This window comes from Schistocerca americana, chromosome 4 (assembly GCF_021461395.2).
Source record: "Schistocerca americana isolate TAMUIC-IGC-003095 chromosome 4, iqSchAmer2.1, whole genome shotgun sequence".
Taxonomy (NCBI): Eukaryota; Metazoa; Arthropoda; class Insecta; order Orthoptera; family Acrididae; genus Schistocerca; species Schistocerca americana.
In genome coordinates this window covers 793,940,189-793,962,915 of record NC_060122.1, presented here as the reverse complement: position 1 = coordinate 793,962,915, position 22,727 = coordinate 793,940,189, and the positions used below count along the sequence as shown (strand labels likewise).

Sequence of the window (22,727 nt, the reverse complement as noted above, 5' to 3'; positions counted from 1 at the left end):
GAATAGTCAGAAATGTCTGAGTACGTTCAGTTTTGCTCAGCTGTTTGAAAATCAAATAATGTAAGAGGTTTATCAGCACAGTAATTCACTAACTTTTCTAAGGGGGCGTTTCAACTGGCATGGAGAGTAACGTTATTTTATCATACCAAAGTCTAATCAACGTCTTTTGGCCTACAGATGTTGCTCCTTGTTATTTTTTCTGTCTGATAGTTTCACTTCTGAACGACTAATGCCGACACGACGTCCGATCGGGAAAAGTGACCACACTACTTGTCGAGAAAACTGGCCAACGTGTTCAGCCCAGTAAGAGAAAGTTGTCATCTGCCATTCTATGCCTATGTGACAATTCTGAATTGATAAAGTCACGGTATTTAAAAGCGTTCTCCTCTGTGATATTTGGTCTAACACGAAAGTCCGGCTCCGCGGAGTGGCCGCGCGGTTTGAGATGCCATGTCACGGATGGCGCGGCCCCTCCCGCCGGAGGTTCAAGTCCTCCCGTGGGGATGGGTGTGTGTGTTTGTCTTAGCATAAGTTAGTTTAAGTTACTTTAAGTAGTTGTAAGCCTGGGGACCGATGGCCTCATTTGCCGCGCGGGATTAGCCGAGCGGTCTTAGGCGCTGCAGTCATGGACTGTGCGGCTGGTCCCGGCGGAGGTTCGAGTCCTCCCTCGGGCATGGGTGTGTGTGTTTGTCCTTAGGATAATTTAGCTTAAGTAGTGTGTAAGCTTAGGGACTGATGACCTTAGCAGTTAAGTCCCATAAGATTTCGCACACATCTGAACATCGCACACATGAAAACATTTTGAACAAATGTCCGACTCAAAACGCTCTGTTGCAGCCGCCTGATATTCTCCCAGGCACTAGGGCGTGAAGACCCCTAGAAAATGTGACACAAGGACGTGTGATACCATGTTCAAGTGCTAAGTTTCTATCAGTAACAATACTTTCGTGAAATTTGAATTTACCTTTGAGTGGCCACTTTACTGCCCGTCTCCCTCCTCCTCCTCCTATGCGGCCCGAGGTGTGACCCTACATTGTCAGTACTGTCTCTTAATCAAAAAAGGTTCGACGCCCACTGACCTAGGCGGTTTCCATCATGAGAACAACGTCTTTAAAAATACACGCAAAATCTAAGGATACTTTTGGATCAGGATCTTACAGCATTAACTGCTAACCCACACTGTTTACACGGGTTCACACAAATTTTGAAAAATAAAGAAAAAATATTCGCTCCGTGTAACAAACCCACACAGTTTACGCGGGTTCACACAAATTTTGAAAAAAAAAAAAAAGAAAAAAATATTCGCTCCGTACCGGCCGCTGTGGCCGAGCGGTTCTAGGCGCTTCAGTCCGGAAACGCGCGACCGCTACGGTCGCAGGTTCGAATCCTGCCTCGGGCATGGATGTGTGTGATGTCCTTAGGTTAGTTAGGTTTAAGTTGTTCTAAGTCTAGGGGACTTAGAGCCATTTGAACCTTTTTTTATTGGCTCCGTGTAACATATAAACTATATTTATATGTCACTCATCCTATAATATTCACAGCAACTTAATCATGGGTTAATGAATAAGTTCAAATTAATTTTAGCCAACGGCCTTGCCGCAATGATAACACCAGTTCTCGTCAGATAACCGAAGTCAAGCACTGTCTGGCGGGGCTAGCACTTGGATGGGTGACCATCCGGTCTCCCGAGCGCTGTTGGCAAGCGGGGTGCATTCTGCCCTTGTAAGGCAAACTGAGGAGCTACTTGATTGAGAAGCAGCGGCTCCGGTCTCGTAAACTGACATGCGGCCGGGAGAGCGGCGTGCTGACCACATGCCCCTCCATATCCGCATGCAGTGACGCCCATCGTCTGAGGATGACACGGCGACCGGTCGGTGCCGCTGGGCATTCATGGCCTGTGTGGGAGGAGCTTCTTTTCTTGTTTTGAGTTCAAGTTGATTTTAAGATGAATCTTCCTGGTAGATTAAAACTGTGTGCCGGACCGAGACTCGAACTCGGGACCTTCGCCTTTCGTGGGCAAGTGCTCTACCAGCTGAGCTACCCAAGCACGACTCACGCCCCGTCCTCACAGCTTTACTTCCGCCAGTACCTCGCCTCCATCCAAAGTTTGGAAGGTGAGGTACTGGCGGAAGTAAAGCTGTGAGGACGGGGCGTGAGTCGTGCTTGGGTAGCTGCCTGCAGTCGACTGACGCAGAAACAGGAAGCACGCCGAGCGCTCGATTCACTAGCGTGTTATCGCTACGTCACTTCCGCTGATAGCAACTTGATTTTTGCCCGCCGCGGGCCTAGTAATACTAGGGCCCGCGGCTCCTGGCTGCCTCGCTAAACGACTAAGTCCCGCTCAAGGCCACCCGCCTATAAGGCGGCGCACACAGCCATAGAAATAACCCACCCACCTCCCCAGGGGTCGGAACCCCTGCAACCCACAGAAGAGAAAGATGCTTCAGTAGCTGGTTTTGTTTATAGATAAGGAATTTGAAAGGAGATAAGGAATTTGAAAGGAGATAAGGAATTAAGAAACTTTATTAAGAATGATAATATACAGTAACATCTCCTTGTACAACAATATATTTAGATAGGTCCCGAGTTCGAGTCTTGGTCCGGCACACAGTTTTAATCTGCCAGGAAGTTTCATATCACCGCACACTCCGCTGCAGAGCGAAAATCTCATTCTGATTTTAAGATGTCTGCCAACTAAAAATAAACGCCTTAAAGCCAAACTAAAAAAGGCACAAGCGTTGATCTCACGAGTTACAACAGTGAGAGAGTATTGCGTTGTAGACTTGGACTACGTTTCCGCTGAACGGTAGAGTTCACTTGCGGCTTTCAGCAGAGCAGGAGGTGCCACTTTCGCTGACCAATTTCGTAGCAAATGATGTTCGGTAAAACTTCACACGGGGTCGCTTCTCTCTTCGTCAACGTAACAACAGCTTATACAGATAAACTTAAGTCGCTGAGAGCTGAGTACACTGCTTAGTGGAATGCAAAAAAATTAATATGTGTAGCCTCACCGCCAGATGATATGGTGCTGTTATAAACACTAAGATAAGAGCATAACAAGTTGTTTGGAATGCACAGCGTGTTACACTGAGAAGCTAACGCGCCTCAGTCTCTGCCTCCCAATCTCTGATACTCACTTCAAGAAATGTGGAAGCCACTAAGCAAACCATAAGCATAAACTTCCTGTCAGCGTCGATATTCATCAGAACGCTATATTCGAGTTGAGGTACTGTGGCTTCCTGCGTCGTAAAAGAGCGTTAACGGCTCGATTAGTCTTCCAGATGGCCGCTGAAACTGTATGCGTGCGTGCGAGCGTTTGTGTGCCTGTGTACGATGAGCGCAATTGCATGCCAGCAACGGGAAAGACTTCCGTTGACCTAACCTACAACCCAGACCGTTAGTTTTGGCATCGGCACAGAGGTCAACGACTCTGTAGTGTTCATCGCTGCGGTAATTATTTTTCTACGTACATAACGCTGTATGGCAACGGCCTTGCCGCATTGCATACACCGGTTCCCGTCAGATCACTGAAGTTAAGCGCTGTCGGGCGTGGCCGGCATTTGGATGGGTGACCACACGGGCCGCCATGCGCTGTTGCCATTTTTCGGGGTGCACTCAGCCTCGTGATGCCAACTGAGGAGCTACTCGACCAAGTATTTGTGGCTCCGGTCAAAGAAAACCATCATAACGACCGGGAGAGCGGTGTGCTGACCACACGCCCCTCCTATCCGCATCCTCACTGAGGATGACACGGCGGTCGGATGGTCCCAATGGGCCACTTGTGACCTGAAGACGGAGTGCTAACGCTATATACGTATGTATACTTCTCTATGTCATATGCTACGGTATAAAACTCTGTATCTACTTAACATGGCAGTAAGTTCACTTTATGGTATTTTCACTCGTTAAGTTGTGCGTTCCATTGCCTTGAGTGCCGTGCTTCCACTTAGTACTCATTTTCTGGATAAGACCTGTGAATATTATACGACCACAAATGAAAACTGATGTCAGAATACTGAGAAGCAAATGTTTTCATGTTTTCATTTTTTCCAAGAGAGACTCAACACGACATCGATTAAGCTTGCTTGCTTTGTTAAGAGCACATCCTTTCACAGCTCCAGAACACGTTGCGACGAAAGTACAGGCGGAAGCTCTTAGACTCTCTACAGGAGAAATAAAATGAGAAGAATGTACTGGAGATTTCATAATTAATTCCATGTCTTGGAAAAAGTGACCCTTTTGTTATAATAAATAAACACCATCCAGATCACAACTTTTTATTTACCGACAACCGGTTTCAGTCTTCGCTGCAGATCATCTTTAAATCTGGCGCCGAAAAGTGCCATTTGTCGACGTTGTGTGAAATTAATATAAAAGCCAAGGGTGTGGTGGGGAAAAAAAAAAAATCGTACAGTCGTGTAGTGGGGGCCGTACCTAAAGGTGATCTGATTCGCAGACCGAAACCAGATGTCGGTGAATAAAAAGTAGTGTATTTTTTTTTAGTAGTGTACATTGTTAAATTTGCCGAGAAGTCCTCAAAGAAATACTGCAACAAATAAATTGAGAAGCTAAGAACGCGTATTCGAGGACGTTATTTCTTTGCCATTTTTAGTCATCGAAAGTTTTAATTGCCTACAATCGCTCTGATATTCCATTGGACCAGAGTAAACTCTAAAAAACTGCAGAAGAACAATGTTTCTCCTCACCTTGAACGGTCTAACTCTGTGAACAGTTATGTTATACTGCGCTTCGCTGACTTGAAGTGGAAGGGAAGTCAACGTCGCGAACGGTTTAGATATGGTCACAAACGATTCCTTCCCGCTTATCTTTAAAATGTAAGCTTCCACTCCACCTATTTCCTTTCTTTCCCTCTAAATTAATGCTAGGAATCCGTTTGAGAATCTCTGTAAAATAACTAGTTTTGTTTTACCACGGTTCATAACTATGTAAGTTGCGCCAAACCTTTGGGCTCACGGTTATACAGGTGGTAAAGGATCCTAAACCGAACACTTTAGTTAAGAATGTAGCACTCGAAATGAATATAAAGTTTAATATTTACCTGACAAATTTAACGCATTGCAATAACTTAAGCTCATAGCAACTGTTTCCAAGTGATTGCCATCAGCCACAGTGCTTGTATTGCAACAATAATCCATTGAGCTTAGGTGTGGATAAAAAGTCGCCTGTTCACAGTGCTTGTACACGGCGTCCGTCGTAGCGGTATAGTTGTTGCTCTCAAGTGAGCATATTGCATTCTTTGAAGTGTGCGTTTTATGAGCAAACTGACCGGTGTTTATGATGAGTCTTCATTCATTCCCGGCATCTCCTCAAGTTGCACTGCTGCAGCAACTGTTTGTCAACAAACTTGGCCGTCTCTCAGAGACCTGAAAGATCTTGTTTCTACCTACGCCAGTAACCTTCTTCCAATTATGATTAAGCCTGCTGCGAAACTTCCTTCTGTAGATGGGTCCTGCTTTTCGGGCACTGTATCTGTGGTGTCACCGCCAGACACCACACTTGCTAGGTGGTAGCCTTTAAATCGGCCGCGGTCCATTAGTATATGCCGGACCCGCGTGTCGCCACTGTCAGTGATAGCAGACCGAGCGCCACCACACGGCAGGTCTAGAGAGACTTACTAGCACTCGGCCCAGTTGTACAGCCTACTTTGACAGAGATGGATCACTGACAACTACGCTCTCATTTGCCGAGACGATAGTTACCATAGCTTTCAGCTAAGTCATTTGCTACGACCTAGCAAGGCGCCATAGCATTTGATATTATTATATAAAGCATGTACAATCAAGAGCGATGTTCTACAATTATGAATTAAAGTTAAGTATTCCAGAAGCTATGTACTATTTTTGGCTACTATAATTCCTTGTCATTTTCCAAACCTCACGCCAGCCTGCATTAAATTAATACCTGCAAGTTCCTGTAATAAATAATGCTCCACCTTCGAGAACCCCTCACGGAACTGCAAAGAGTGAGGTACTCCACTGCGGACATATTATATAAGCAATGTATATTTTTTTAGGTTGTGTCATCAGAGAAACATTAGCGGTTTACTAACACGTGCCCCATTTGCATTGTGCATACAAGACTTCGTACTGCCTAAGAGAGTAATTTGGGTCAGCTGATTCCAAAACTCAAAATTCTCAATTTACGGTCCTCTACAGCCTCTTGGGACACGTTGCGTACGTATCTTGTTTTAGAACGTTGATCAGTGACCTGCAGTTAAAGCTGAATCCTCGCATTGGTTCAAATGGCTCTGAGCACTATGCGACTTAACTTCTGAGGTCATCAGTCGCCTAGAACTAAGAACTAATTAAACCTAACTAACCTAAGGACATCACACACATCCATGCCCGAGGCAGGATTCCAACCTGCGACCGTAGCGGTCACGCGGTTCCAGACTGAAGCGCCTTTAACCGCACGGCCACACCGGCCGGCTGAATCCTCGCATTGTTGTACACCCAGATTCAGTGTTGTCTAGAGGGATCTCCATAGACGTACACTATGTGATCAAAAGTATCCGGACACCTGGCTGAAAATGACTTACAAGTTCGTGGCGCCCTCTATCGGTAATGCTGGAATTCAGTATGATGTTGGCCCACCCTTATTAGACTTGATGACAGCTTCCACTCTCGCAGGCATACGTTCAATCAGGTGCTGGAGGGCTTCTTGGGAATGGCAGGTCATTTTTCACGGAGTGCTGCCTGAAGAGAGCTATCGATGTCGGTCAGTGAGGCCTGGTAAGAAGTAGGTCTTCAAAAACATCCCAAAGGTGTTCTATGGGATTCGGGTCAGGGCTCTGCGCAGGCCAGTCCCTTACAGGGATGTTATTGTCGTGTAACCACTCCGCCACAGGCCGTGCATTATGAACAGGTGCTCGATCGTGTTCAAAGATGCAATCGCCATCCCCGAATTGCTCTTCAACAATGGGAAGCAAGAGGGTGCTTAAAACATCAATGTAGGCCTGTGCTGTGATAGTGCCATGCAAAACAATTAGGGGTGTACGCCCCCTCTATGAAAAACACAACCACACCATAACACCACCGCTGGCAGATGATGTTCACCGGGCATTCGCCATACCCACCCCCTGCCATCGGATCGCCACATTGTGTACCGTGATACGTCACTCCACACAACGTTTTTCCACTGTTCAGTAGTCCAATGTTTACGCTCCTTACACCAAGCGAGGCGTCGTTTGGCATTTACCGGCCTGATGTGTGGCGTATGAGCAGTCGTTCGACCATGAAATCCAAGTTTTCTCACCTCCCGCCTAACTGTCATCGTACTTGCAGTGGACCCTGATGCAGTTCGGAATTCCTGTGTGACGGTCTCGATAGTCTGACTATTACACATTACGACCCTCTTCAACTGTCAGTCAACAGACGAGGACGCCCAGTACGCTTTTGTGCTGTACGTGTCGCTTCATATTTCCACTTTAGTATCACATCGGAAACAGTGGACCTAGGAATGTTTAGGAGTGTGCAAATCTCGCGTACAGACGTATGACACAAGTGACACCCAATCACCTGACCACGTTCAGAGTACGTGAGTTCCGCCGAGCGCACCATTCTGCTCTCTCATGATGTCTAATGACTACTGAGGTCGCTGATGTGGAGTACCTGGGAGTAGGTGTCATCAGAATTCGCGTAATATGAAAAATGTGTGTTTTGGGGGTTGTCCGGATGCTTTTGATCACATAGTGTATGGCTCTGAGCACTATGGGACTTAACATCTGGGGTCATCAGTCCCCTAGAACTTAGAAGTACTTAAAGCTAACTAACCTAAGGACATCACACACATCCAGGATTCGAACCTGCGACCGTAGCGGTCGCGCGGTTGCAGACTGTAGCGCCTAGAACCGCTCGGCCACACCGGCCGGCCCGCAATTACATTGTTCGCCCAAAATACAGAGATACGTCGGATCACATTAAAGGCATACTTACTACTACTACTTCAGTCTGCAGTAATAACCATATTCCAAAGGGTTTACAGTTTTTCTTCACAAATGAATTTCTGTTTATTTCGATTATTATTTCATAAATAAATACGAGAAATAAACATAGTAAGGAATACAGTATTCCGTAATTAATAATAGAAATGTTAAGTATGCTAAATAATTCGTAATTTCAAATGCTTCTAAAAAAATAATTTTAACTGCACATTCCGAGATGGTCATTATCAGTTGTAACATCGAGAATAAAGTAATTCCTTTTCATAAATTTTAGCTCGAAATGTAACATATTGCGTGTGAAATTATATGAAAGTTTTCAGAAAAGCAGCTGAGATAATATTGACCTGAATGAGATTTTCACTCCGCAGCGGAGTGTGCGCTGATATGAAACTTCCTGACAGATTAAAACTGTGTGCCGGACCGAGACTCGAACTCGGGACCTTTGCCTTTCGCGGGCAAGTGCTCTACCAACTAAGCTACCCAAGCACGACTCGCGACCCGTCCTCACAGCTTCAATTCTGCCAGTACCTCGTCTCTTACCTTCCTGCGAACAGGTCACGAGTTCGAGTCTTGGTCCGGCACACAGTATTAATCTGTCAGGAAGTTTCAATATTGACCTGTCCAGAATTCGAAAAATAGTGCTGGTATCGACAACCGCTGTTGAGGAAAAGTAATGTTAGATAAGTATGTGCCCTTGCAGTGTCGATTTCTGTGAGCTGGTAAGTGCAGGATCCAGTAACAACTCTATTATGGCCGGCCGAAGTGGCCGTGCGGTTAAAGGCGCTGCAGTCTGGAACCGCAAGACCGCTACGGTCGCAGGTTCGAATCCTGCCTCGGGCATGGATGTTTGTGATGTCCTTAGGTTAGTTAGGTTTAACTAGTTCTAAGTTCTAGGGGACTAATGACCTCAGCAGTTGAGTCCCATAGTGCTCAGAGCCATTTGAACCAACTCTATTATGATACCCTGCTAGCTCGTATTTTGTTCACTGAACGACAGTGCTGAACTCTATGGAACACCTTCCGGAAGTCGAGGAACGCGTCCTTTGCCTGCGGCGCCCTGGATCTCGAGGACGGACAGAGCAACGTGTGGCGCGTCGCTGTCTGGACTGACGCTCCTTCCCCAGCGCCGCGCGCGGCTGTCGGTCCCCTGCTTCCTGGCCTTGCAGTGGCGCCGGCAGGTGCGGCCCGCTGCAGAGCCGCGGCGAGTCGGCCAGCGGGCAGCGCAGGTGTGGCGGGTCCGCGGCGCGCATAGCAGAGGCCGCGGAGCCTGTGGGCGCCCGCGCTCTGAGTTACCGCTAGCCGGCCGGGCGCCAGCGCCAGCGCCAGCGTGGGGTCACGCCGGGTCGCCGCGGGTCGCGCCGTTCCTCCACTTGCGTACCACGAGCAGCTGCCTCGCCAGAACCCTCTGCGTGTGTCCCGGTCTGACAAGGGGACGCCGTTTGGTGATTTCGTGAAAATCGCAAGGGAAGTTTTACGCGTCAGTAATGTACTGCTGCGTTACCACCCTGAGCGCGAGCTGGCGGCGGGTATGCGGTTAGCGTTCAGCCTCCATAATCGGTCGCTCCCTCGATCGACACCCGCTCGTGTTTATTTTATTTATTTTTTATTTATATTATTTTCAACACTAGTCACACATATTAGATTGCAAAGTTAATATGATGAAAAGTCACCTGTATTTGCATGAACTTTCATTGTATTTCTAGTGTTATTCGACTGTTCGCTAAATTTTACTATCACAACAAATGTTAATATTTACGATACCACTATCGACGAGCAAACGACCAAACCCATACAGTTTCCCTCAAAATGTGTGCCTGTCGTCATTTTCCAAAATCCCTTATATCCGCAATGGTGTAAGGTTATATTACGTTATGTTAACCGGGGACCTAGAAACGACGGAGAGGCTCCGTCCCCGCCGCAGCCGCGGTGGTCCGCAACCCCACGACGACTACCGCAGTCCACTTCACCCCTCCGCCGCCCCACACCGAACCCAGGGTTATCGTGCGGTTCGGCTCCCGGTGGACCTCTCCAGGGATCGTCTCACACCAGACTAGTGTAACCCCTATGTTTGCAGGCCGGCCGAAGTGGCCGTGCGGCTCTAGGCGCTGCAGTCTGGAACCGCGAGATCGCTACGGTCGCGGGTTCGAATCCTGCCTCGGGCATGGATGTGTGTGATGTCCTTAGGTTAGTTAGGTTTAACTAGTTCTAAGTTCTAGAGGACTGATGACCTCAGAAGTTGAGTCCCATAGTGCTTAGAGCCATTTGAACCATTTGAAACCCTATGTTTGCGTGGTAGAGTAATGGTGGTGTACGCGTACATGGAGAACTTGTTTGCGCAGCAATCGCCGAGGCGGAATGAGAAGAACCAGCCCGCATTTGCCGAGGCAGATGGAAAACCGCCTAAAAACCATCCACAGACTGGCCGGCTCACCGTACCTCCACACAAATCCGCCGGGCGGATTCGTGCCGGGGACCAGGCGCTCCTTCCCAGTCCGGAAAGCCGTGCGTTAGACCGCACGGCCAACCGGGCTGGTGTAATGTACCGGAACTGCTTTGAACCTGGCCGCTTCGATGTGCAGGCGCAGGTTTCGGGGACTAGAGACAGGCTTGGAAAGCTAAAGTCAAACATCGATAAATAAAGGTGTAAATAACTTTATTCAGTAGTACAATGAGTTACAATAAAACAGAATATGACGGTAATGTAGGAATAATCGTCGGATGTGCTTTTGGCATTACACGTTGCAGGATGATACTTTTCCATACAGACGCCGAAAACATGAATGAATATGTGGAATGAATTCAGTTTTCCCGCGTGCACAACAAATTTAAGATTTTATAAAGAAAAACAAAGGTGTTCGACATTTCCAAAAATTTTTCTTTCTTCCGACAGTTTGCAACCAAACCAGACGTAACGCAACATTTGCATAAATATCGATGCCCAAAACTGACGGTGTGCGATTGAATGCATTTTAATAGCATCTTCATGAGAAGGAATTTTTCGTTCGTTTTCAATCAAATGTCAATAAGTTTGAAGGCGCTTGATAAAGCTTGAACTTGCCTACACAAACAAGAGTCGCATGATATTTGTTGTAATGACAAAAATTAGTAAACAGTCAAATACATCGGAAATTCAAGAGAAGTTCATGCAAATACACGTGTCATTTCATCATGCTAGCCGGCCCTTGTGGCTGAGCGGTTCTAGGCGCTTCAGTCTGCAACCGCGCGACCGCTACGGGCGCAGGTTCGATTTCTGCCTCGGGCATGGATGTGTGTGATGTCCTTAGGTTAGTTAGGTTTAAGTAGTTCTAAGTTGTAGGCGACTGATGACCTCAGAAGTTAAGTCCCATGGTGCTCAGAGCCATTTGAACCATTTTCATCGTGCTACCTTTCCCTCAATATAATATGTACGAAATAATACGACTAGCGTTGAAAATATATAAATTAAAAAAAGATGAACAGAACTCAATCCAGCGAGCGACCGATTACGGAGCTGGAACGTTACGCTAATGACGGCCGCCTAATACGTGCTCAGGGTCGCAAAGCACCGCTACATCACTGAAGCGTAGACCTTCTCTTACGATGTTCTCGAAACGGCCTCTGCAGTACGCCTTACTTTTTGCACATTATATTGTCCTAATGGACTATCAAAAGTGCACAAAGTCTGAAGTAAATCCGTCATCCGAACGTCGCGGCCTCCTCTTCTCACAAGGGAACCTCCCCATCGCACCCCCCTCAGATTTAGTTATAAGTTGGCACAGTGGATAGGCCTTGAAAAACTGGACACAGATCAATCGAGAAAACAGGAAGAAATTGTGTAGAACTATGAAGAAAGTAAGCAAAATATACTAACTGAGTAGCCCATGCGCAAGATAGGCAACATCAAGGATAGTGTTAAATCAGGAGCGTCGTGGTCCCGTGGTTAGCGTGAGCAGCTGCGGAACGAGAGGTCGTGGGTTCAAGTCTTCCCTCTAGAGAACAGTTCAATTTTTTTATTTTGAAACAGTTATTATCTGTCCGTCCGTGCGTCCGATGCGAGGTAACTGCGCCGAGGTATGGGGACGCTACACCTAAACAAACATCGAAACACACAACGTCAGTCGACTACAGCGCACGGAAGAGAGAGTATTCCTGCTAACGAGGCTCCCTGGCTGGCAGTTGACTGTTCGCTACTTTGGACGAGAGTGCATTAAATACGTGAGATGTATTCCGTGGGCAATATGAATCCAGCAAAACACAGACACTAAACTTATTACAGTGAACAGAGACGTCATTGAACGAACGTACAGATCATAACTTTGCGAAAATAAAGAAAGTAAACTTTTTACTCGAGGGAAGACTTTAACCAAGGACGTCTCGTTCCGCAGCTGCTCACGGTAACCACAGGACCACAGCGCTGCTGAGCTTCTCTCACCTTGATATTGCCTATCTTGCACATGGACTACTCAGTTTGTATATTTTGCTTATTTTTTTCATAGTTTCACACAACTTCTTCCTGTTTTCTCGATTGATCTGTGTTCAGTTTTTCAAGGCCCATCCACTGTGCCAACTTATAACTAAATCTGAGGGGGTGCGATGGGGAGCTTCCCTTGTCAGCAGGAGGTCAGCTATCGCAAGCGTGGTGAGCGTCCTTGAACACTTCACGAGCGGCGCGCCAGCGACCATGTTTGTCCCCTCTGTTGTTCCATCGTATCATGGAAACCGTCTCAGAGTTCAAAATGGTTCAAATGCCTCTGAGCACTATGGGACTTAACTTCTGAGGTCATCAGTCTCCTAGAACTTAGAACTACTTAAACCTAACTAACCTAAGGACATCACACACATCCATGCCCGAGGCAGGATTCGAGCCTGCGACCGTAGCGGTCGTGCGGTTCCAGACTGTAGTGCCTAGAACCGCTCGGCCACCGTGCCCGGCAGGTGGCGCAGTGGTTAGACACTGGACTCGCATTCGGGAGGACGACGGTTCAATCCCGCGTCCGGCCATCCTGATTTAGGTTTTCCGTGATTTCCCTAAATCACTCCAGGCAAATGCCGGGATGGTTCCTCTGAAAGGGCACGGCCGCCTTCCTTCCACATCCTTCCCTAAACCGATGAGACCGATGACCACGCTGTCTGGTCTCCTTCCCCAAACAACCAACCAACCAACCAACCAACCAGCCATTTGAACCACCCCGCCCGGCTCGTCACAGGGGATCTATGTAAATACTACATATTCCGTATGCACTACCTATTATGTTAAAAAAAACATCTCGCATAAAAACGGGATTTTTCCGGCGCCCATACCTGGCTTTCTATGGGTGTCAGAAAGGCAGGGTCAAGTGGTTATGCCACTTATGTATAAATGTCATCATTTTATGTACTACATATGCACTGCTGCAACAATAAATCGTGAGTGAATTGGAAACCCCAAAAAGGGTGTACTAATTTTTTCCGATACTGCGTTGTCTACGTCGTTCAAAGAACCCCTCATCAAATTTTGCATCAGTTGTAGAATAGCAGCGGGAAGCCAACTGCGGTGGCAGAGTGTATTACACGAGCCGCAGCACGCCCGCTGCCTGCTTGCGCTACACCAGTGTGGGGTAAGCGGCGGATACGTGGAGCCTGCAGTTGCGGCAGCGCGGCCGACCCGGTTGCGGGTGGGAAAGACTCGCCACCGAGGCGCGATGTGGCCGGGTGAGGCGAGGTGAGGCGAGGTGAGGTGAGGCGGTACCGTTGCTGGGAGCTGGGAGCTGTCCGCGGGAAGATGGGCGCCGCTGCCATAGCTTGCTGAAAATAGCGGCGGAGTGGCGCCGGTCTGGTCCCGCTAACTGGGGCCGCGCGCAAGCACAGCTGCCGAAACTAGTCTCCCAAAACTCCAAATTAGTCACAGTTTGGAATTATGTTTTCCTGGAGACACATGCTTCTCAATTTGTCTTCCTTAAGGATAGAAGCTGGAGCAATGAATTGAAATTTGTGACACGGCCGGGACACGAGGTCAAGTCTCTTGCTTACTAGGCAGAAACGTTGCCCATTCATCTACATCTACATCCATACTCCGCAAGCCACCTGACGCTGTGTGGCGGAGGGTACCTTGAGCACCTCTATCGGTTCTCCCTTCTATTCCAGTCTCGTATTGTTCGTGGAAAGAAAGATTGTCGGTTTGCCTCTGTGTGGGCTCTAACCTCTCTGATTTTATCGCCATGGTCTCTTCGCGAGATATACGTAGGAGGGAGCAATATACTGCTTGAGTCCTCGGTGAAGGTATGTTGTCGAAACTTCAACAAAAGCCCGTACCGACCTACTGAGCGTCTCTCCTGCAGAGTCTTCCACTGGAGTTTATCTATCATCTCCGTAACGCTTTCGCGATTACTAAATGATCCTGTAACGAAGCGCGCTGCTCTGCGTTGGATCTTCTCTATCTCTTCTATCAACCCTATCTGGTACGGATCCCACACCGGTGAGCAGTATTCAAGCAGTGGGCGAACAAGTGTACTGTAGTCTACTTCCTTTGTTTTCGGATTGCATTTCCTTCGGATTCTTCCAGTGAATCTCAGTCTGGCATCTGCTTTACCGACGATCAACTTTATATGATCATTCCAAATTAAATCACTCCTAGTGCGTACTCCCAGATAATTTATGGAATTAACTGCTTCCAGTTCCTGACCTGCTATACTGTAGCTAAATGATAAGGCATCTTTCTTTCTCTGTATTCGCAGCACATTACACTTGTCTACATTGAGATTCAATTGCCATTCCCTGCACCATGTGCCAACTCGTTGCAGATACTCCTGTATTTCAGTACAATTTTCCATTGTTACAACCTCTCGATATACTACAGCATCATCCACAAAAAGACTTAGTGAACTCCCGATGTTATCCACAAGGTCATTTATATACATTGTGAATAGCAACGGTCCTACGACACTCCCCTGCGGCACACGTGAAATCACTCTTACTTCGGAAGACTTCTCTCCATTGAGAATGACATGCTGCGTTCTGTTATCTAGGAACACTTCAATCCGATCACACAATTCGTCTGATAGTCCATATGCTCTTACTGTGTTCATTAAACGACTGTGGGGAACTGTATCGAACGCCTTGCGGAAGTCAAGAAACACGGCATCTACCTGGGAACCCGTGTCTATGGCCCTCTGAGTCTCGTGGACGAATAGCGCGAGCTGGGTTTCACACGATCGTCTTTTTCGAAACCCACGCTGATTCCTACAAAGTCGATTTCTAGTCTCCTGAAATTGAAGGTCGTGTTAAGGAGGACGCTGGACGAAGGCAGTCAGTGCAGGGGTGCTGGCCACATTGCTGTGGTGGTGTAAAGGTTAGTATATCTGACAAGTAAGCAGGAGACCTTCGTTCAAGCCCTTGGTGTACCACGTATTTTAATTCATTGTTTCAGCTTCTATCCTTCGCCAGAGTTTGATTTTAAAAGGCTTTTATTGGCGTAGACTCAGTCATAAACAGTACTGCAACTGTATTAACATTTTTCTAGAAGTGCCCCATTTTAAGTTTTAACAAAAATAATTTTTACAAGAAGGATTCCTTTGCATTAATATTTGCCTATACAATTTATACATTCTGTCAAACGTTCGAACCAATTCTGAAAACATTTTTCCCACTCCACGTTTGATGCTTCAAAAACACGGCTGTGGCGAGTTCAACAGCTTGAGATGATGTAAATGTCTTTCGAAGGAAAAGGGACCGATAAGAAGTCGTTACGCGACAAATCAGGTTAGTACCCGTAGTGAGACATTAATCCCACGTTTTCCTCCATCGTATAATCACTTATTGTTAGGTGTGATAAGTGACACCTAGCACTGTCATCACGAAGAAAATACGACGTTTTCCGTTATTTCTCCTCACTTTAGCGATTACTTGTGCCAAAAAGAAAGAAAGAAAAAAATATAACTTTCAGCGTTAACTCTTCTTCGATCCTCTAAAGCAGTGCTCGTGAAATTCTTTTCCTCAGCAGCCAAAACTAACACTGTTGGACTAGTACTTTATGAATCCCCAATAGTAAGGATGGAATAAATTGGCTTCCAGCCCCCAAGTATTCAACGTTTTCGGCACCATCCGCAACACTCCATGTCGACTGTTCCTTGTTTCAGACTCCTGTCACCCTCAAGGAGCCCAGAGCTGTGACCCTGCAATACTGATGTGTTGTCTATGTGAAAGGATGGTTAACTGATTAGTAACACTAGTTCCACATACATTTAGTGAGCGCCATATGAGGCACGTTGTTGGAGACTGGTATGGTATGGCGGCCTCGTTGTATGTGGCACAAAAACCAACAGTCTCAGGTATGCAGAAGAGACTCTGATGAAAGCAACAGACAAACATCAACTTCCAATCATGCGAAGGTTGACCGAACCAAACAGAGAATATGGCCTTGAAATCAATAACACAAACATCAAAGTGATGTTTGTAGATCGCCCTACTGACAACAGACCTGACCACACGGGAACTGCTGTCTATAAGGTCGTCAGTTGCTTAAAGTATTTACGATTTGTTGTCAGAGACACTGGAGATTGCGAGCCTGACGTCCGTAGGCGCATTTAGATTGCGACAATTTATACAGCAAAACTTTCTCGCATCTGGAAGGACAACTGTGTCACTGGCAGGATAAAGCTCAGCCCCGACCGCACTCCAATCTTCCCAGTCAGCAGAAACTTGGACGACAGAGACGGTGGATCGTCACAGGATTGATGCTCTGGAAATCTGGTGCTGTAGTGGATCACTTCGAATACTAGGGACAGCACGGCGAACTAATGCATCGATCATGAGGCAGCTCGGCATCATAAGAAGACTGTCGACTCTTCTCACCCAAAATCATCTGAAATATTTTGGTCACATCGTCAGAATGCAAGAGATAATGGAAAGGGGATCTTAGAGGGAAAAGTCGACGTCTGAAGACCTAGAGGACGCGCAACATTGTGGTGGGTAGACCAGATTAAGAGACCGACCGGGATGTGCAGGCAAGTCACCATGCCCGAGAGAGAACTTCGCAGAGATAGATCGTCAAGGCGTGTAACCAAGTGATACCACTAAACCCTTCAACATTGTTAGACCAAAGAGAGAAAGAGATTTAAATGCATTATAGAGTATCAGACACGATCACAAATGTTTATTAAATGTATTTGAATCTCATTTTTCTTCCGCGCACTGCGTTGTATAACAACAGTCTAGAGTGTAGCCATGTATGGAAGTGAAACGTGGACGATAAATAGTTTAGACAAGAATAGAATAGAAGCTTTCGAAATGTGGTGCTACAGAAGAATGATGAAGAGTAGATGGGTAGATTAAATAAGTATTGAGGAGGTACTGAATAGAATTAGGGAGAAGAGAAATTTGTCGCACAACTTGACTAGGAGAAGGGATCGCTTGGTAGGACATATTCTGAGGCACCAAGGGATCACCAATTTAGTATTGTAGAGCAACGTGGAGAGTAAAAGTCGTAGAGGGAGACCAAGAGATGAATACGCCAAGCAGATTCAGAAGGATGTAGGATGCAGTAGGTACTGGGAGATGAAGAAGTTTGCACAGGATTGAGTAGCATGGAGAGCTGCATCAAACCAGTCTCTTGACTGAAGATCACAACAACAACAACAACAACAACAACAATTTCCGTCTCTGCCCCCGAGGTAAGTCATCAGCTTTACCTAGCCGCATTTACCAACAGCCATTAAAATTAAGAACTTCTTAAAATATTACTCCTTCTGTAAGTATTTTTGTTTGTTAGTGAACACAAAAACTACTCTCTGAAGAAGCTCTTAATGTTAGTCGACATTTTTTGTTTCGGTTTTTAGTTTCTAGATGCATATTGTTACAAAATACTGCTAAGAACGGCGGGCCGCACGAATACTTGATCCAGGCTGCAGTTTGACGATGATAGCTGGTTGCGAGACTTCTAGTGTAACTAAACCAACGAGCCATCAGTTTCTTGGAAGCACTTTTGGTGGTTTCTGTCCATCCTGGATCGCTGAAACAGTTGACTGCTGTTTAGTTTCGGATTGTACGAATATATCCAAGTTGCGATGTCGTACGCAGATTTTACATTTCTGCGGTCACATTGTTTTAGCATTTCATTACACAATTTGACACGAGCCTCTTTGTGAGATTCGGTCAAACTGCACAGCATCCATCGGGAACAGATCGTTTTCAAAGCTAAGTACTGACGCAACATCGACCGTACTACAGTCTCCGGTGTGCTCACGGACACCTCTGCCCCGCGGTAAATCAAAGGGCGGTACTCTCTAATAATGTCGAGCACGGCTTCGATGTGGTTGACCTTCATGAAATTCATCGCTGACTGGAACAGTGCCAAGACCTAATTCTGCAATCCAGTTGTAAAGGTTTTTATTATTTTTTATTTCTTTTAAAATGTAACTGATCGACAAAAGTTGAACGATGCGTTTCTATACCGTGTTCATCATAATGAACCTGAGGTAAACATCACACGATGTATTCTTGCGCGTTTGCTGGAATCTCGTTGGATTTCGTTTCACGTGGTGCGGAAGCCAAGCTGTCTCGAGTAGTCTCATAATAGGGATACGTTTTATGGTGCGCGTTACGCTCACATCGACTGAGTAATAGTACGGGACAAAATCTTTACCGGCGCATTTAACTTCGACAGCAGTGGCCAGCCAGGTGGTGCAATTAACTTGCCGTGATGTAAACTGTTGCAGTTAAGATGTAAAAAAGAGACGAGCATAGAAACAATATACCTACGAATGTTATTTAATTTTTAAAGATAATGAAATAATATTAGGCATAACTCCAGCAATATCGCACACTCTTTATAGAACACGGAAAGAGTAACAGGCTTTCGTCCTTAGCTAACATTGTATTGTAATTAAAAACAAGAGTGATGAAAATTCCTAACTTAATCACAGGGTAATTTTTCTGCACGAGCTATGTGTGACGCAAAGGTGTATTGCAGGGATTTCGCGGCGTAGTTAAACATCGAAAACACTGAAGGTATTACTTACAGGCAGTAATCTATGAACTACTTCCACATCCGAATCCGGACAATACACTTGAGTACTGCAAATGTCACCTGCTACGTTGACAACAAATCGATCAACAACAGAATCACCGAAGCCATCCTAGAGCCACATTTTATCGCCTTCTTTTACGATGTGCCGTTCTGTATACCGCCAGTTTTCGGCAGTGGCGTGTGACAATGCTTCGTGCGTTAGTTCCGGTACGTTTGGCAGCTTAAATGTCTTGTTATTTTTTGCGACAAATGCCTGAACTTGCCTCCAGATCAGTTCTGTTCAGTTCATGCCGCAACGGTACAGGTGGCAACTGTAAAAATACAGTATCTGTATGGTGTGCTTGAAGTTGTGAAAATGATAGTTTTCCATGTTTCTAAGACGCATATCACTTTCGCTCATGTGCGACCACATCTGTGGTACAAAACAGTAATCATAGCTCAAAGTGTGCCTGATTCTTCATTTTTGTCCTGAAAAATTAATTCGTTGTGTTTTCTTGATTTTAACAACGTTTTTATAAAATATCAGAAACTAAGAATTTATTTTTGCAAAGGAAACTACAATTTTGCGTGCATATGTAATTAAAACAAAGAATACTTGCATTTTTCATATGATGATTAGATAATCGCTAATTAGCACATATTTCATGAATTAAGATTTAGGTATTCCAGATTGAACGCAGAAAACGGAAGACCAAAGAGAGAGATGAACCACTGACTGTACCATATTGCCATGCCACAACGCCATCGATTCAGCTCTGCATTCTTTTTTCAAAAACGCCTTAACTTTAGTAAATATAGTTCCTCGGAAAACTTCAAAGCCGCTTTTTTTCTGTAAACTTTTGGAAAACATTAAGAACAACCTGTTTCGCTCGACTTTTTAACGATTTTCCACGCGCTAGTTTCAGTACGGAGTAGGAAGCAGTGTCAGCTATTTTGACACTACGTATTAACGGCGCAACAGTCAGAGCACAATAATACAGTGACTGCCACTGTACACGAGTTTTGAAACAGAAACTACATAGCTAAGGCACGATTAAGAAGAACTTTGATGGCTGTTAATACATTAGAATATGTTAAAGTTTCATTTACCTAACACAGTAATCAGATATCTAATACATAAGAAGGACCTCCTTCCAAGAATGTAACTACAGAAGTGTACATGTGCTACGGCTGCTGAGCAATCACCGCGTTTGTGTTTGTTTGCATCAGGTTTATTCTTACGATGGACAGAGTATAGGTACTACTGTTGAGTTAGGCCTTTACATAAATCGTAAAAAAAGAGTCAGCTGAAACGTTCAAGTCAGATTTCCACTTTTTTCACCAGACTGTTACGACCCAGAACTGTAACCAGATGGGCAATGGCAGGAGATAATAGCAAAGGCAGGTCTAGCTATATGGCTAACCGTTGATAATGTAGGATTCAGCGGTTATGCTGAAACGTAGAGGACGGGTGGCGAGCGGCAGAAATGGAGAACCGCAACAAACCAACCTTGGGGTAGATGACCGATAAAAATAACAACAATATTATGGTACATATTGCCGACATATTGGCGGTGCAACAGCGAGCAATACAGTCCTGAAGAATTATGTTTGTGTGTACAGCCGCAGTTTAATTATTTTGTCTACTGGCTACCAGTTTCGGTACTCACTATCATCCTCAAGTCATCCTATGATCAGCGTTGCAATAGAACTTTGCAATGACAGCAAATGTATAGCTTATAGTGAACCTTAAAATGTACAGGTAGTCTCTCACCCCTGACACGGAGTCATCACGCTTGCTTCCCAAGTAGGTGCGTCAATTACTAGAAGAGGAGGACAATTTTCAGCTTTAAATTGCGGCCATATTTACTACTACTGTTATTATTATTTCACCTCTAAAAAAGGTCACAGTGTAAAAGATCTTAAGAAATGTCCTAAAAATTGAAAATAAGAAATAAAATAGTCCCCATTGCAATAACAGATTAAAAACAAAATCGCAAATATATTTAGCGAAGTTTACATTTTACCGTTATACTGTATACAGTTTATACCGCTATAAAATATTGTTCTGAGCATGAATCTGAATGTAATGCTAAAATGTAAACTTAGCTAAACGCATCTGCGATTTTGCTTTTGATATTGTATCACAATGTGGAGTATTTTATTATGTAAATTCTTAGTCTGAAATTTTAGGCTGTTTTTACAAATATTTTACACTATGACTTCTTCAAGAGGTAAAAAAAAATACTAGTAATAAATGAAATATGCTCCGCACTTAGGGGGCCCTCCTGTCACTGCTGCCCGCTGTTTATATCTGTTTAAATCTCAACGTCAGCCTTTTCCTTTAGCATTCGGCACCTACTTGTGAAGCAAGCGTGACGACTCCGTGGCGCCGGCCGAAGTGGCCGAGCGGTTAAAGGCGCTACAGTCTGAAACCGCACGACCGCGACGGTCGCAGGTTCGAATCCTGCCTCGGGCATGGATGTGTGTGATGTCCTTAGGTTAGTTAGGTTTAAGTAGTTCTAAGTTCTAGGGGACTTATGACCACAGCAGTTGAGTCCCATAGTGCTCAGAGCCATTTGAACCATTTTGACTCCGTGGCAGGGGTGAGAGACTGCCTGCACATGTTAAGGTTCGCTATGTGCCATACGTTTGCTGTCATAAAGGATAAAATATTTTTGTAAATTGCCCTTGCCCTACTGTTCGAACTATGGAATCGTATTTCTCGATCTTAGGATGGCCTGAGAATGGTACTGTGGACCAAAACCGGCAGTCATAGGGAAACTAAGTAAATTTGGGCTGTAGACACAAACATGCACTTTTCCAGTAAAGTGTAACTGTGAACGGTCTCCATTAGAATATTGTCCAGAATGCCACTGCGAGATTCTTGGAAATGTTACTTACGCTCATTAGTAAATACAGTTCATTATGGAGCCAGTGTTACTAACACCGTACAGCATGTAACTTTTTTCCTATTACAATGTTTATAATTTACGCAGTGACCATCCACCAGTATTGTTTACAATGTTTACTTAATTCAACTGTTCGTGGACTGTTTCTTATGTTGTCCGCACTACCTCACGGAACAGAAGGCACATAGTGTGTTGTCAACAGCAGAGACGTTAGGGAGAGTGGTTACGGAACTGGATTCGCATTCCTGTAGAGTGTGGTTGAAATCCCCGTCCAGGCAAGCAGATTTAGGCTACCCGTGGTTTTCCTATATCGACTAAGGCTGGAATGACAAATGATGCAGCGCAGTGTACTTCCGAAACTTTCTCCTATTCCTGCATGTGCTCTGTCTCTTATGACGTCGTCGTCAACGGAAAGTTAAACCCTAAAATACTGTATTTCTTTCCATTAGTCACAGCACAATGGCCGAGATGGAAACGGAGAAATAGGTAATTGCCACTATCGAACGAAACATATCTATTTTGTTATTAATTAAAGAAGTAAATTTCCTAAATGAGTCACCGATCACTACGAATTTTTTCGTGATATAATTTTCTGCGATTAAGCGATCTGGAAAAGACTACTTGGGAAAATCATTACATTCGTTTAAATTCAGAGTACAAACAAGGACGGACAGAATCGAGTAAAACCGGTTACTGCAGAGTGGGAGTCCAGATGCTTACTCTGCAAACTTCTCCTCAGGAGTAAACGGTAGTTTAGTCTTCGAGGAGGCGTACTGCAGGGGAACTTAACGGTTGCACGATCGGGAGTCGCAGACAGTTTTGAGGTAATCATCTACACGTACGGTTATTTGGAACCTGTTTTATTGCTGCTAAATTCCGTATCGCGTAACTC

At 45.3% G+C, this 22,727-nt stretch overlaps 1 protein-coding gene and 1 pseudogene across 1 annotated transcript in view; one reads left to right on the top strand and one right to left on the bottom strand.

Annotated features, from left to right (window-relative positions):
* LOC124613807 (lysine-rich arabinogalactan protein 19-like) overlaps window positions 1–22,727 on the bottom strand; it is a 407,024-nt gene that overhangs the window by 289,625 nt on the left and 94,672 nt on the right. The window lies entirely within an intron of this gene.
* LOC124614672 lies at window positions 3,483–3,600 on the top strand (annotated as a pseudogene).